Consider the following 13402-nt stretch of genomic DNA (forward strand, 5'->3'; position numbering starts at 1 on the left):
AGAGACCACCAGGAGCTTCCTCTGGTGTTCATACATCAAAGGATTGTAGACGGAATTAAGGCCTTAGAAACCATCTCATTCAACATCTTCCATTTAGAGTTAAGAAAACGGAGAGGGGAAATGGCGAGTCAGCGTCTCCTGACTGGTGAGGGTGCATTTGGCTTGGTCCTGTCGTCCTGACTCACTGGGCTGTGCTCTTTCTTCTAAGCAATGCTGCTTCTACCTCTTGGTGACACGTGACAAAGCAGTCAATAATAACGAAATGTTATATGGCACTGCCCTTTCTTAAATGTACTTTTAAAATACAAAGCCCCTATGAAAAAAATAAAAATCCCAAGCACAAACAAAGCCAATTTTAAAAATCTCATGGAATGAATAGGGGAACTTTCCACCTCCTCAAGCCCATTGGTACGACATGTTCTGAAATTAGGAGACTGAGGAATCACCAATGAAAAATGTGGTTGTTTCGGGGGGGGTGAGAGGCTGTAGGGTGGTCCTGCAGAGGCTGGGTATAGGAGCCTGGTGGTGTCCACAGCTCAGGGACATCATTGGTCCTCTTTGCTCACAGGGACAATGTCACCATGAATGGCCTTGTTTTCTTGTAAGCAACTCTTTTTTTTTTTTTTTTTTTTTGAGATGGAGTCTCCCTCTATTGCCCAGGCTGGAGTGCAGTGGTGCAATCTCGGCTCACTGCAACCTCCGCCTACTCGGTTCAAGTGATTCTCCTGCCTCAGCCTCCCGAGTAGGTGGGACTACAGGCGCGCACCACCATGCCTGGCTAGTGTTTTTGTGTTTTTAGTAGAGATGTGGTTTCACCATATTGGCCAGGCTGGTCTCGAACTCCTGACCTCGTGATGCACCTGCCTCGGCCTCCCAAAGTGCTGGGATTACAGGCGTGAGCCACTGTGCCCGGCCATAAGCAACTCTTATCCACACGTGTTCCACAGACATTTCATTTCTGAATCCTCATTTCTTTTCTGAATCCTGAAGGCATCACGTTAAATTTCACATACACTGCTTAAGTCACACATATTTTGACTGAGGGTGGAGAGGTAAAGAATGTAATATTAATATATTTTCTAGCACTTTGCATGTATTATCTCTTTTAGTCCTAACAGCAACCTCAAGAAGTTAATCTTTATTTGACAGATGGATGAATATAAGCTCAGAAAGAATTTCCACAAAGACTTAGGACCACTAAATGAGCAGAGCAGGATGAACTGAGTTCTTTCAGATTCGAAAATCCACAATGTTTTAAAAAGGCACATTTCACAAGTGGTCCATCCTAAATGACAGTTCCAAGGCCCAGGTATCATTTTGCTATTAAATTCCTTGAAATAATCACAGAGATTTCAAATATCAAGTATTTTTCAAATTCTTTAAAAATAGAGGTAGATACAGTATTTGAGTAGAGATAAAAATAATAATTATAAGGGGCTCTTATTTGGTGTTTCTGTGTGTCCGGCAACGTTCTAAGTGCTCATTGGACATTAACTCATTTGATTATCACAGCAATTCTGAGGCTCTGAGGGAAGTAATACAGTTATTCTCATTTTAGAGATAGGGAAATTGAGCACAGAGAGGGTGAGCAGTTTTCCCAAGATCACACAGTAAGTGGCAGAGCTGGGTTTCACATAGAGGCAGTCTGCCTCTGAGACCCTGCTTTAACCACTCTGCTGTGCCGTCTGTCCTAGTCTTCCCCAACCTGAAGACCACATGAGTCAAACAATTTTTAGTAAAACTGTTATAAGATGAAACACAAAAGATGGATACATTGAAATTTATCTGAAAACACATGCTTTTTTTAGCATGGAAAATAAAATACGGTAACAGATAGCTGGTGTTTTAGAACTCTAAACTTGCTGCAATAATCCTTGATCTCAATGGAAACCAAGCCAATCGACATAAAAAATTTAAAATTTCTTTTCTTTTCAAAAAAAAAAAAAAAAAAGAAAAAATCATTCACTCCTTGCAGTCAATTGAACTAATTCCTTCCCTGTCCCAGGGGGCTGTACCAACTGGAAAAGCCTTTGACCAAACTGACACCAATACCATAGCTTTTGGTAGGAGAGGCACAGACTTGCAAAGCTAGCGGGTTTTCTTACTTCATAATTGAGGAAACTGAAGCTCAGAAAGGCCAAAATTCCATTGTTGGAATTAGACTTAGAACTGTCAGTTCTACTCATATCTACAGTTAAACAATCCACTTCAGCACAGAGATTCATTAACTTCAGTCTGCTTTAATCACAGAGATGGAAAGAAATTAAAACAAAGCAAGAACAGTAACAACAACAACAACAACAACAAAAGCAACATCAAGGACATTTCAAGAAAGCAAGTGTCTGCACACCTGCTGCAGCGGGTCACATATAGCCACAGATCTAGCCCTCGTAATACATCCCATCCATCAGCAGGTCCCTTTGGCTCTATTTTAAATTTGCCCTGAATCTTAGTCCAAGCCATGACCGTTTCCTGAAAGTCTCTTAAGTGGTCTCCTTTGTTCATCTTAGATCTCCTTCCATCCGCTGTCTGCATAGCAGGCAGAGTGACACTTCCAGAACATAACCCAGATCACATCATTCCTTAGCACGGGATCCCTCTGATATCTTCTATTTTCTTAGAGCAAAATCTGCATTGATATTCTTGCTTCCAGCTGCCTTCCCAATCTTATCTCATACCCCTCTCCCCTTGCCCACTGTTCTCTGTCCGTACTGCATCGATGCTGTTCCTGGAATGCTCCAAACATGCTCCCACCTCAGACTTTTGCACCTCCTCGTCTTCGTTGACATGGTCCTTTCCCAGAGAGCACCCTCACTTCAATCAGTTCTTTGCTTAAATGTTATTATATTAGACTGTCCTTCCCTGAGTACACTATAGAAGCCATCTTATTCATGCTCTACCCTTTGTAATCAGTTTCCTTCGTGCCAGTTATGGTCCCACAACATTGTATGTGTATATGTGTGTGTACAAGTGTGTGTATATATACACCTGTGTGTGTATCTATGTGTGTGTACATATATAGGTGTATATATATCTATGTGTGTATATATCTCTACGTATGTATATACACATGTATATTTATGTGCATGTGTCTGTGTGTATTTATGAATGTGTGTATCTATGTGTATGCATATCTATGTGTGTGTAACTGTGTGTGTCTACGTATGTATATATGTGTCTATATCTATGTGTGAATATACGCGTGTGTATATATGTGTATCTCTCTGTGTTGACGTGTGTATTTGTGTGTCTATTTGTGTATGTGTATTTGATTTTCCTAACAGAAACATAATCTCAAAGGGAGCTGTAGCTGTGTTTACTTCACCATTGTCTCCCTTGTGTCTAGAATGCAGTAGGTGTTTAATAAATATGTGTTGAATGAGGAATAAATAATTTATGATAAGAGCAGAAATCTGAAACACAAAGTTAAATTGTCTCCCATGTGTTATAAAAAAGAATGTAAAGAATTATATGCTGCACTTTATAATGATTTTTTAATTTAAAATACATTAAAGGTATTCTAGTATTTCATACTTAGATACTGTAAAAATATTTGCAGTTCAATGTGATTTACCGCCTTGAATGAATTCATGAACAGGTAACATTTTACTGTTAGGTGGCAACTATGTTGATTTTTTTTTTTTTTTTTTTGCGGGTTAAATTTGTATTTATAAGATTTAAAAATTATCTGTGCATAGTAAACTATATGATGCTTATTAGGTTTATACAATCTCTTAGCAAAAAAAATGAGTAATAGGTAATTTTTAGTGAAACGTGCTATTTCTAGGCAGTAATCTAAACCTTTTACCCACCCTATGCCATTTGATCTTCAAGAAGCCTGTGTGGTAGGTAGGAACTGTCATTACCTTCAACATATAAATGAGGAAGTGAAGACACAGAGAGTTAAAACATCCTAATTGAGGTCACACAACTAATCAACAGTGGCCAGAATACAAAAAGGCAATTTGTCCATTCTTCTATTCAGTCATCCATTTTTTAATTAAAAAAACACCTTCTGTGTACTTACAATCTACCAGGAACTGAGTTATGTAATAAGGATGCAAAACAGTGACGTAATCTCTACAGTCATGATGATCCCGGCATAGGACAGAGGAGTGGACCAGATGTCAGGCTGCCCAAGAGACCAGCTCCACCTGGGGAGACAGAAACCAGGCAAGGAGTCAGTTACTTCTCCCACTTTGAATTCCTGTTTTTAATGGTGGAGTCATTAAGCATCATAGAATGATCCAACGTCTCTGTTTTCCCTCCCTAGAGTCTTCAACTGAAGTCATAAAAGAAAGGGACTATTTCAGTACCAAGTTACCTAAGTGTTAATGTTTGGTTCTGTGGGTGGCCTTGAATTTGTAACTTTGCAGCGTGCCACTCTTGCTTCATTTCATCCAGGTTTTTCTTGACATCTGAAGAGGCAGTATCTCTAGGGAGTATATTTTTGTATTTCTCCATATGTTGCTTTTTGTCTCCTCACATATATTGCCAATAAGACTTGTGAGTTCCACCACAGGCCAGCTCTGCAACTTATGTTTAGTGTTGGCCTGGAAAGAAATATTATTATTTTCATTGGTTCATGTCTTTTCCTCTATTGTAGAAATGATCTTTTCCTGCATTTTCCCTCAACAGATTGAGGCATTTTCTTCCATCTTATTTGATCTGTATTTTGTACATTGCTCACAGGTTTTTCTCATTCAGGATCGTGTTTGCTTCTACCCTTTATCAAAAATCTCTTTAACAAAGTGCCTGCCTCCCATATTAACCCTGTAGCTCTTCCAGTGATTACGTTTCCTGATACTTGTCATTTTTCCTTTCCTGTAGATTAAGGTAATTTTTTTGCATATCTGGTTCTTTGCCACAGTCCTCTCCTTGAAATCTAGGCTACATTGACCTTGGTTTCCTCCAGAACATGGCTGCCACATAATACTGAAACCAGAGATGCACTGATGCTGAGGAACTTTCTTGTTTCTCTCTCTTTCTCTTAGGTAGTCACTTTGCAGTCATATTCAGGTATGCCCATCGAGCATATTTACTCATCTAATGTTTCCCGTATTTATAGAACAAATGGCAACAGGGACTATAAGATAGCAAAATGCAGCATCTCTTAAATTCCTTACAACCAAATGGGGAGCGAGGGTGGTGGGGATGAGCATACTTGATTTTAAAAAAGATTTTTTAAAAATTGTAGTAAAATACATGTAACACAAAATTTACCATGTTAACCATTAGGTGTAAAATTCAGTGGCATTAAGAATATTCACAATGATATATATCTTTCCCTAGAATATTTTTCATCTTGTAAAACTGAAACTCTTTACCCATTAAACAATACCTCTGCATTTTCCCTCTTCCCAGTTCTCAGCAACCAGCATTCTATTTTTGGAGTCCACAAATTCCACTACTCTATGTTCCTCATGTAAATGGTATCGTATAGTATTTGTCATTTTGTGACTGGCTTATTTCACTTGGCATAATGTCCTCAAGGCTCATCTATGTTGTTGAATGTATTAGAATTTCCTTCCTGGACAGGTGCAGTGTTTCACACCTGTAATCCCAGCACTTCGGGAGGCTGAAGCAAGAGGATCACTTGAGCCCAGGAGTTAGTTCAAGGCTGCAGTGAGCTATGATCGCACCACTGCACTCCACCCTGGGAAAAAGAGCAAGACTAAAAAAAAAAAAAAAAAAATTCCTTCCTTTTTAAGACTGAATGATATTCTGTTGTATGTACATATTACATTTTATTTATCTCTTCATCCATCCATGGACAGTTCGGTTGTTTCCGTCTTTTGGCTATTGTAAATAATGCTGCTATGAACGTGAGTATCTGTTCACATCATGAGTAATTCTTTTTTTTTTTTGAGAAGGCATCTTGCTCTGTCTCCCAGGCTGGAGTGCAGTGGCGCGATCCCAGCTCACTGCAGGCTCTGCCTCCCGGGTTCACGCCATTCTCCTGCCTCAGCCTCCCGAGTAGCTGGGACTACAGGCGCCCGCCACCTTGCCCGGCTAATTTTTTGTATTTTTAGTAGAGACAGGGTTTCACTACGTTAGCCAGGATGGTCTCGATCTCCTGACCTCGTGATCCACCCGCCTCGGCCTCCCAAAGTGCTGGAATTACAGGCTTGAGTCACCGCGCTCGGCCCACATCGTCAGTAATTCTAAAACTCAAAGTCACAGAACGACAATAACATACATATACCACGAGAACTTACAGCTGTATGTAAGTGCCGAGTGTACTGTGGGAATCACTGAAACCAAGTGAGAACTTTATAGAAGATGGAATTATTGAGCAGCACTTTCAAGGTACCAAGAGATAAGATTTGAAGGCAAAGAGAGAGGGAGGGCACTTGGCATATTCGTATTGTGCATATAATAATGATAAAAGTTGAGAAACAAATGATGTAGAGGGTGGAGCAGGGGTGGGGTGTTCTTTAGGCTAGAATAGATAGTGCTGGCCTGAATAGATGAGAAGAATGCTAGTGAATTGATATAAAATATTAATGACCATGATTTTAAAGTTTTCACAGAGCAATCACTACAATGAAGCAATTGTGAATTTCTCAGAATTAAAAAGGCATCCACTGGACTGTAGGTCCCGTAAGGGTAGGCCTGAAGCAATTTGCTTTGCCCACCCCTGTAACCCAGTGCCGATTACAGCGTGTGCACTGGCAGGTGCTCAGTAAATGTATGTTAAATACATGAATGAATGCATGAACTGCCAAGGATGATTGCCACTGATGAAGATGGGCTAAAGTTGAGAAGACTGAAGTTGCAGGTTTTATTTGAAGGAATCAGGTCTCATTGGAATAGCTGAAAGAAATAACAAAGGTATGGGATCTGAAATACTTTAAGGAGGAAGAATCTTTCAGGCAAAGCCACTAGATCTCCGTGGTTAGGATTTTGCTTATAACTATCGTCAATATCTGTGTTAGTTTGTCCTATGTTACTATAACTTTTTATAACTGGTGAGTATTTTAATAGATGTTAATTGTTTTCCTCTCTACCCTAGATGTGTTCTTAATAGCTAATTCTGTTTTACAAGGCTCACTTTTGGTCGGTATTTTCTTGTTAAGATAATCATACTTCTAAGGATACAGGGAACACAAAGATGATTTTAATTTATAGATACGTACATTGTTTTAGACTGCTTTTCCCCTTACAGGGAAAAGAATCAATATATTCATTAATTATCTTCTGCTTATCGGTAGATAAGAGGTTTTTATCATTTTCACCTAACTTTGTGATTATATGCCAGCAATAAATGAAATTCCATTGGCATTGTACAAGTATGGAACATGGGGGCTGGATTGTCTTATACATTAAGCAAGGGAAGAAGTCTACATTTGCACGTTGAAACACCTCGATTGAAGGCACTAAGTCCACCTTCTGTAATCTTTGGTCCTAAATGGAAAAGGATCCATGTATTTGCTGACTGTTGTTCTCTGCCGTGGCTCACACCATGGCATCTTTGGTGGTAAAATTGTAAAGCTTCTCTATGCTACATTCAAGATATAAAACAAGTGGCTATATTTTAGAGGAGAGAACAAAGATGTGTGATACGATGGCATGAGGAGCTGGAGTGAAATGTGGCCTCGCCAACGAGACAGAGGGCACCGCCGGCAGCCTGGCATTCTGTGCCCGGCAGCAGATGGTCACGCACATGCTCCCGAGTCCCAGCCACAGGCACACGGGGAACCTTGCAGGCTCCTTTCAACAGTAATTATTCGAGAGCTGTTTTCTTTAGGTGTTTGGGAAAGGTCAGCGTCTGATCTAATTCCGCCCACAGTTACGCAGTTATAGTTTCCTTGACTGAATTTGTCACTGTTTTAGCATCATCTGACATTCTATCTGCTTGCCAGTTTTCTTGTTAATTCCTTTTGGAAAACTATTTTTTCCCCAAGTTTGTCATTTTACTTAAAAAAGACACCACAAAAGGGTCTTCTGTGCTGTCGAGTTGTTCGCTTTATTTGGTCTTTCCTATTGGAAAAATCTCACATAAACCACTTCCTGATGAGAAAAAGCATTGATTTAATTCTTAGCCTATGTTTATAATTACTTCTGAAAGATGACTTCAGTGCATTAATAAGTGATTAAATAAAAAATATTTTAAAGAATTGATGATAATATATCCTTCTCTCAATACTGAGTTGCGGCTGAGAGGGCGGGGATCAGGGATGAAGGCATTATGGTCCCAATCCTGAATGAAGAAAATGTACAGGAAACAAGCAGAAGCCTGTCCGGGCGCCAGGCATCTCACAGGTGGCCTCCCTGGACCAAGGCTGGGGGAATTGATCATAATTGTCTTGTCAACTGTCTTGGACATATTAGATACCATCCTGCTCAAGGCACCAGGCTTGACTAGATGGTACCTGGAGGTCTCTTCTCTATGATTCTATCAGGCTATTGACTTTTATATTCCTAGTTGAATATGATTACGTCATTGACTCTGAGCTAAGTTTCCCAAGGGATATTACCTTATCTGCCTCTCTCATTGAGCTTTCTTGATGACCAGCTAAGACGGTGTAGGAAATAGTAATTTAAAGTTTATAAAATGCTGCACAAATGTTAGAGCTTATTAGGTTATGTGCAAGGATAAATCACTCACTTTGACATACATCTGTGATAAACTGTCTACCATCGGTTTGTAAAATTTCAGCCTTGAACTCTTGAGTACCTGGAGGACAATTATTTCTGATATTATCATCTTCCTGCCTTTCTTTGAAGACCAGGGTTTTAGTCTATTTCTTTGCCATTTTGTAACTGTGGGGAAATTACAACTGCTGGATTTGGGTCTCCACACATATCTTTTCTGTTTCCTCCTGTAACATTGTTACTCTAAGAACCTATATTACTTGGGTAATGATGCAACGTTGCAAATTGCCTAAGCTCCACAAAGGCACAATTTAATGAAAAACCCCTTTCCACGTCTCATTATTCAGCAATGATGTTAGTGTCCATAATACAAACTTAACTTTTATTAATTATATTCTTTGCCTTGCATGTTAGGGTCAACATGGGGTTAAATAAAAGGAACCTCTGTGCTTACTGGGGTTATGATAATTTATTTAAATATAAGCAGAAACTTACCTTCCTGGATTGAGATCTGGGTCTCAGTCTAAATTTTTAACTTGGTATCTGTAATTTTTCAAGTTGTAGACGTTATTTGAAGTAGTATTGATTTGGTTTATGTAGAATAAGGATTCTTCAATATGCTCACATTTCATGCTAGATAAATCATCATAATCACTGCACATCCACCTTTGGATGCTCTGGTTAAACAAATAACACAATCCCTAGAAAGTAGAAAAGCTCTCTTGCAATTTGGAGTACTCGATTTAGCTATCTTTAAGTTATTTCTCCATCCTTGTTTTAGAAACACAACCCAAGTTATAAGACACGCCAGGGATCTCAGCGTCACAACCAAGTTATGGGTACCATTTGTTGGTTACAAAAGGGCAAGTGTTGCTCATTACTATTTAATTGTGTTGGTTGTGGGGCCATACTTTTCAAAAGATATTATCATTTAGTGGATTAGATTTCTATCCAGAAATATTTCTGTTAATGCTCATCTATTAGCGTCTGTATTAGTCTGTTCTCACACTGCTATAAAGAAATACTCGAGACTGGGTAATTTATAAAGGAAAGAGGTTTAATTGACTTACAGTTCCGCATTGTTGGGGAGGCCTCAGGAAACTTACAATCGCGGTGGAAGGCAAAGGAGAAGCAGGCACCTTCCTCACGGGAAGTGAGTGCAGGCAGGGGAAATGCCAGACAGTTATTAAACCATCAGATTTTGTGAGACTCACTCACTATCATGAGGACGGCATGGGGGAAATTGACCCCATGATCTGATTACCTCCACCTGGTCCTGCCCTTGACATGTGGGGATTATGAGGATTACAGTTCAAGATGAGATCTGGGTAGGGACGCAGCCGAACCATATCAGTTTCCAAGTGTTCCAAGTACAGTTTTAGAAAACTGTATTCTGATTGTGGAATTTAGAAATTCTGTTCCAGCTAAATTTAAACTTCAATAAAGTAGTTTCCAATGTGACCACTTTCTATCCCAAAAGGAATTGTGTGTTGATGTGCATGGTGAAGCTTCATTTCTCATCCTAGTGCCGGGGAGACTGGTGCCCCTGGGGCCCCTGCCACTTGGTTCCTACTTCCCAGCCTGCGCTGAGTGGTGTATGTCCTGCTGGAAAGTGGGAGCAATCAGAATGTGCATCAGAGAATTTCTGGGAATATCCTGATAATGGATGTGTGACTAGAGAGTCACTTAAAGACCAGCAATGATGTCAACGTAAAGAAAGCAAAGTGGCTTTGCCCTGCCTTCTAGGACACAGCTCACATCTACCCCTTATGCTGAAGTACGTTAACTGAGGCACAAATTACAAATGCCATTTTTATGTCAGATAAAACAGAGATTAATGTGTATATGGTTCATTAGAGACTCAACAGCTTCATTGAAAGTGTTGGTCAGCTTTACCTTGGATGTTGGAAACACCATAGAGTTAACAGGCCTTTTGCATTTTAAAAAACAACCATACCACAAATACTTTCTTCTAGCTTTGGGATGGCCACTGAACCCATGAAGTCAGAACATGTAGTTCTTTTTGCTGCGGGTGGCACATCACAAGAGGATAATAAACCCACATACATCATGCAAGATTATACCTTTCCTAGTTTGCCCTCTGCTTGTCAGTGTAAGAGAAAGATAAGCAAGGAGAGAAAAAAAAGAAATCTCACTCAATGCCCATATTGTGAAATCCCTAGTGAACTAACATTTTTTAAAATTTATTTTTTATTGATACATAATAGATGTGCAATTTGGGGCATATATGTGATAATCTGATATATTCATATGATGGTTATTCTCTGGATAGTACTAATAAAATTATTTCAAGAAATGCATAGTTTTTTCTGGAATGTAGAACAGCAAGGGCACAACTTTTGCTTGCTTGTTTTGTTGTCTTGAAGACCAACATGGCATCTTCCTGTTGCAGGGACTCACAAACCAATACCCCAAAATATGGCACTTGGTATACACTGTACCGAAAAAAAAATCTCAAAGTCTCTCTAATCACCTTTCTCCCCCCATCAACACCTCTCCCAAAGCATAGGATGAGACTGTTCTCTGAACTTCCCTTATTTGCCTAAAATCTGGACCTACCATAGAAGAAGACAATAACCTCTGGTCCTTTTTCCAAGTTTTCATCAACTGAACACATCTCACAGGAGGGAAGACTAACATATCTGGATAGACTTTTTGTTACAAATCATCATCTTCTCTGTGGCCCCAACAGACTTTGCCCCAGACCACTGTATGTTCCTCAAGTCCATTAAATTCCCCTAAAAATCATTTACTATCCGCCTAGAATCACCCACACTTCCTACCTCCCTTTCCCTAAGAAGTAGCATATATAAGCATATGTGTTCCATTGGGATACTGGGTAATTGTTCTGTGATTCTCCCTGTGTGCACAGTAGTTATAAATGTATAAAGGCTTTTCTCCCATTAATGTGCCTTATTGTGAGCTGATATTTCAGCAAGCCTTTTGAGGGTAAAGGAGAAGTGGTCTACAGTTGTTTTGGGCTTGAGGGTTCAGAAATGGGTAGTGTGAATTACCCTGGAGCTCTCACCGACATGGTAAACACAGAGTGTGACCTCACCCACCTTCTCACTGCCCAGTGAGCACAGGTTCGGCCAGTAGTCTCCAGGCATCCGGTTGGACAGGTTGTGTCTAGAAATCATGGTCAGCGAATAAAGCCATGAGTGGGGCAATGCTGTGGGGAGGGAAGTACGGAATTCTATAGCAATCACATCGCCTCTTCTTCCATGTAAACCAGAAGATGACTGGCAGGGAGAAAAGCTCCTAGACACCTCTCATCTGCTCTGTGCCTCAAGCCTCACTACAAATAACACATTCACAAAAAGATCTCATTTTGATTTAGCGAGTCTGCATATGTCTAAGCTCATGGTGATTGAGCCTTACTGATATTTTTACCATACGAGCTTCTTCAATGAACATTTCAACACAGAAAATACTGCTCATAGCCATCTCATGTTATTACCTGATCTTTCCATTAATCTTTCCTATAGGCTTTTATATATTTATTGAACTTTTGGATCAAATTTCCCTGATTGCTTAAATATGTATGTATCTCAATGAACTATTTTGCTCAACGTAGGCAGTAATAGAAGACTGAGGTCATATACAGGCTGAGCTAGAAGTGACCGTGGACTCACTTTTATTCTTCTGAAGGAGCAACAGGACCCAAAATGATACCTGATCGGAAGAAATAGTGGAAACTTCGGAATGTGTAAAGTGTTGATCCAAGCCCTTCATGTGCATGAATGAATTTCTGCCTGCCTGACCAGATATCTCCTGCAGGGGGACCTAAGGGACCCATCTGTGACTGTGGGGTCTGTGCCCACTAGCCTCGTTTATTTGTGGTGACATCGACTGGAAGGAGAGCAGGTTAGGGCTGCAACAAGGTAGAGCTTCTAAGGAGCACACATCTATCTGCTTGGCCAGGGACTCCAGTCAGGTAGTCGCCGGCTGAGTGGCAGGAAGTTGAGAGGATGACTGGCTGATGTTAAACAAAGTTTATGGGAGGCCATTGTTTTAGACTGAGCTCCTGCACTAGGCCCCAGCAGATCAGGCCAAACCAGAGCGGAGCCACTTATGTTCAGTATTACATAATCAAACTGAACTTGGAAATGGGTCAGTCTTCCACACAACAGGAGCTTCAGAGCAACCAATCGAAAGGAGCCCAGTTTACCCGAGTGTGCATCCTAAGGAAGTCCGTTTAGCTTTAACCCTGTTAGGAGAGTAATTCTGAAACGACCAGTCTGCTTTGTGTTCCCTGTTTCTGCCTTCTTCAGCCCTTTCCTGCCCACAAAGCCAACTCCCTCTGCTCAGCTCAGCAGAACATCCATTCTATTTCATAGCATGAGGTGTTGCCTAATTCTAGAATTGCAAATAAAAGCCAATTAGGGCTTGAAATTAAACTTGTCATAATTTTGTCTCTGGACACAGGGAAGCAGGCATCAATAGCACAGGCCATGCTCTCTAGAGCACAAAGAACTCCAGTCCTGAGAGGCTGGCCCTGTGTGAGAAGCAGGGCTACTACAGTGCTCTTAGCCCATGGGCCACACTGAGAGCAGGACTCCAAGATGAGGCAGACGCATGCACGTGCTTTAAAGACTGGACACCAATGAGCTTCCAGGGAGTGGGAGAAGCTCAGAAAGGGTAAGAGCAAATGTCACTGCGCCCCTATGATGTATATTATGGACCGAATTGTGTTTTTTAAAATTCATGGTTTGAAGACATAATCCCTCATGTGACCAAATTTGGAGACAGGGCCTAGGGAGATAATTCAAGTTAAATGAAA

The 13402-nt window shown here is 40.4% G+C and overlaps 1 protein-coding gene across 5 annotated transcripts in view; it reads right to left on the minus strand.

Moving 5' to 3' along the window:
* The window catches only part of CHRM3 (cholinergic receptor muscarinic 3), a 544049-nt gene that overhangs the window by 84382 nt on the left and 446265 nt on the right, over positions 1–13402 (minus strand). For all 5 annotated transcript variants that reach the window (XM_017879770.1, XM_017879769.1, XM_017879768.1 and 2 more), the window contains one exon: positions 4028–4154. The gene's annotated coding sequence lies outside the window, so the exon portion shown is untranslated. The remainder of the gene's footprint in view (positions 1–4027; positions 4155–13402) is intronic.

Source organism: Rhinopithecus bieti, unplaced genomic scaffold (genome assembly GCF_001698545.2).
Source record: "Rhinopithecus bieti isolate Rb0 unplaced genomic scaffold, ASM169854v2 scaffold_11565, whole genome shotgun sequence".
NCBI lineage: Eukaryota > Metazoa > Chordata > Mammalia > Primates > Cercopithecidae > Rhinopithecus > Rhinopithecus bieti.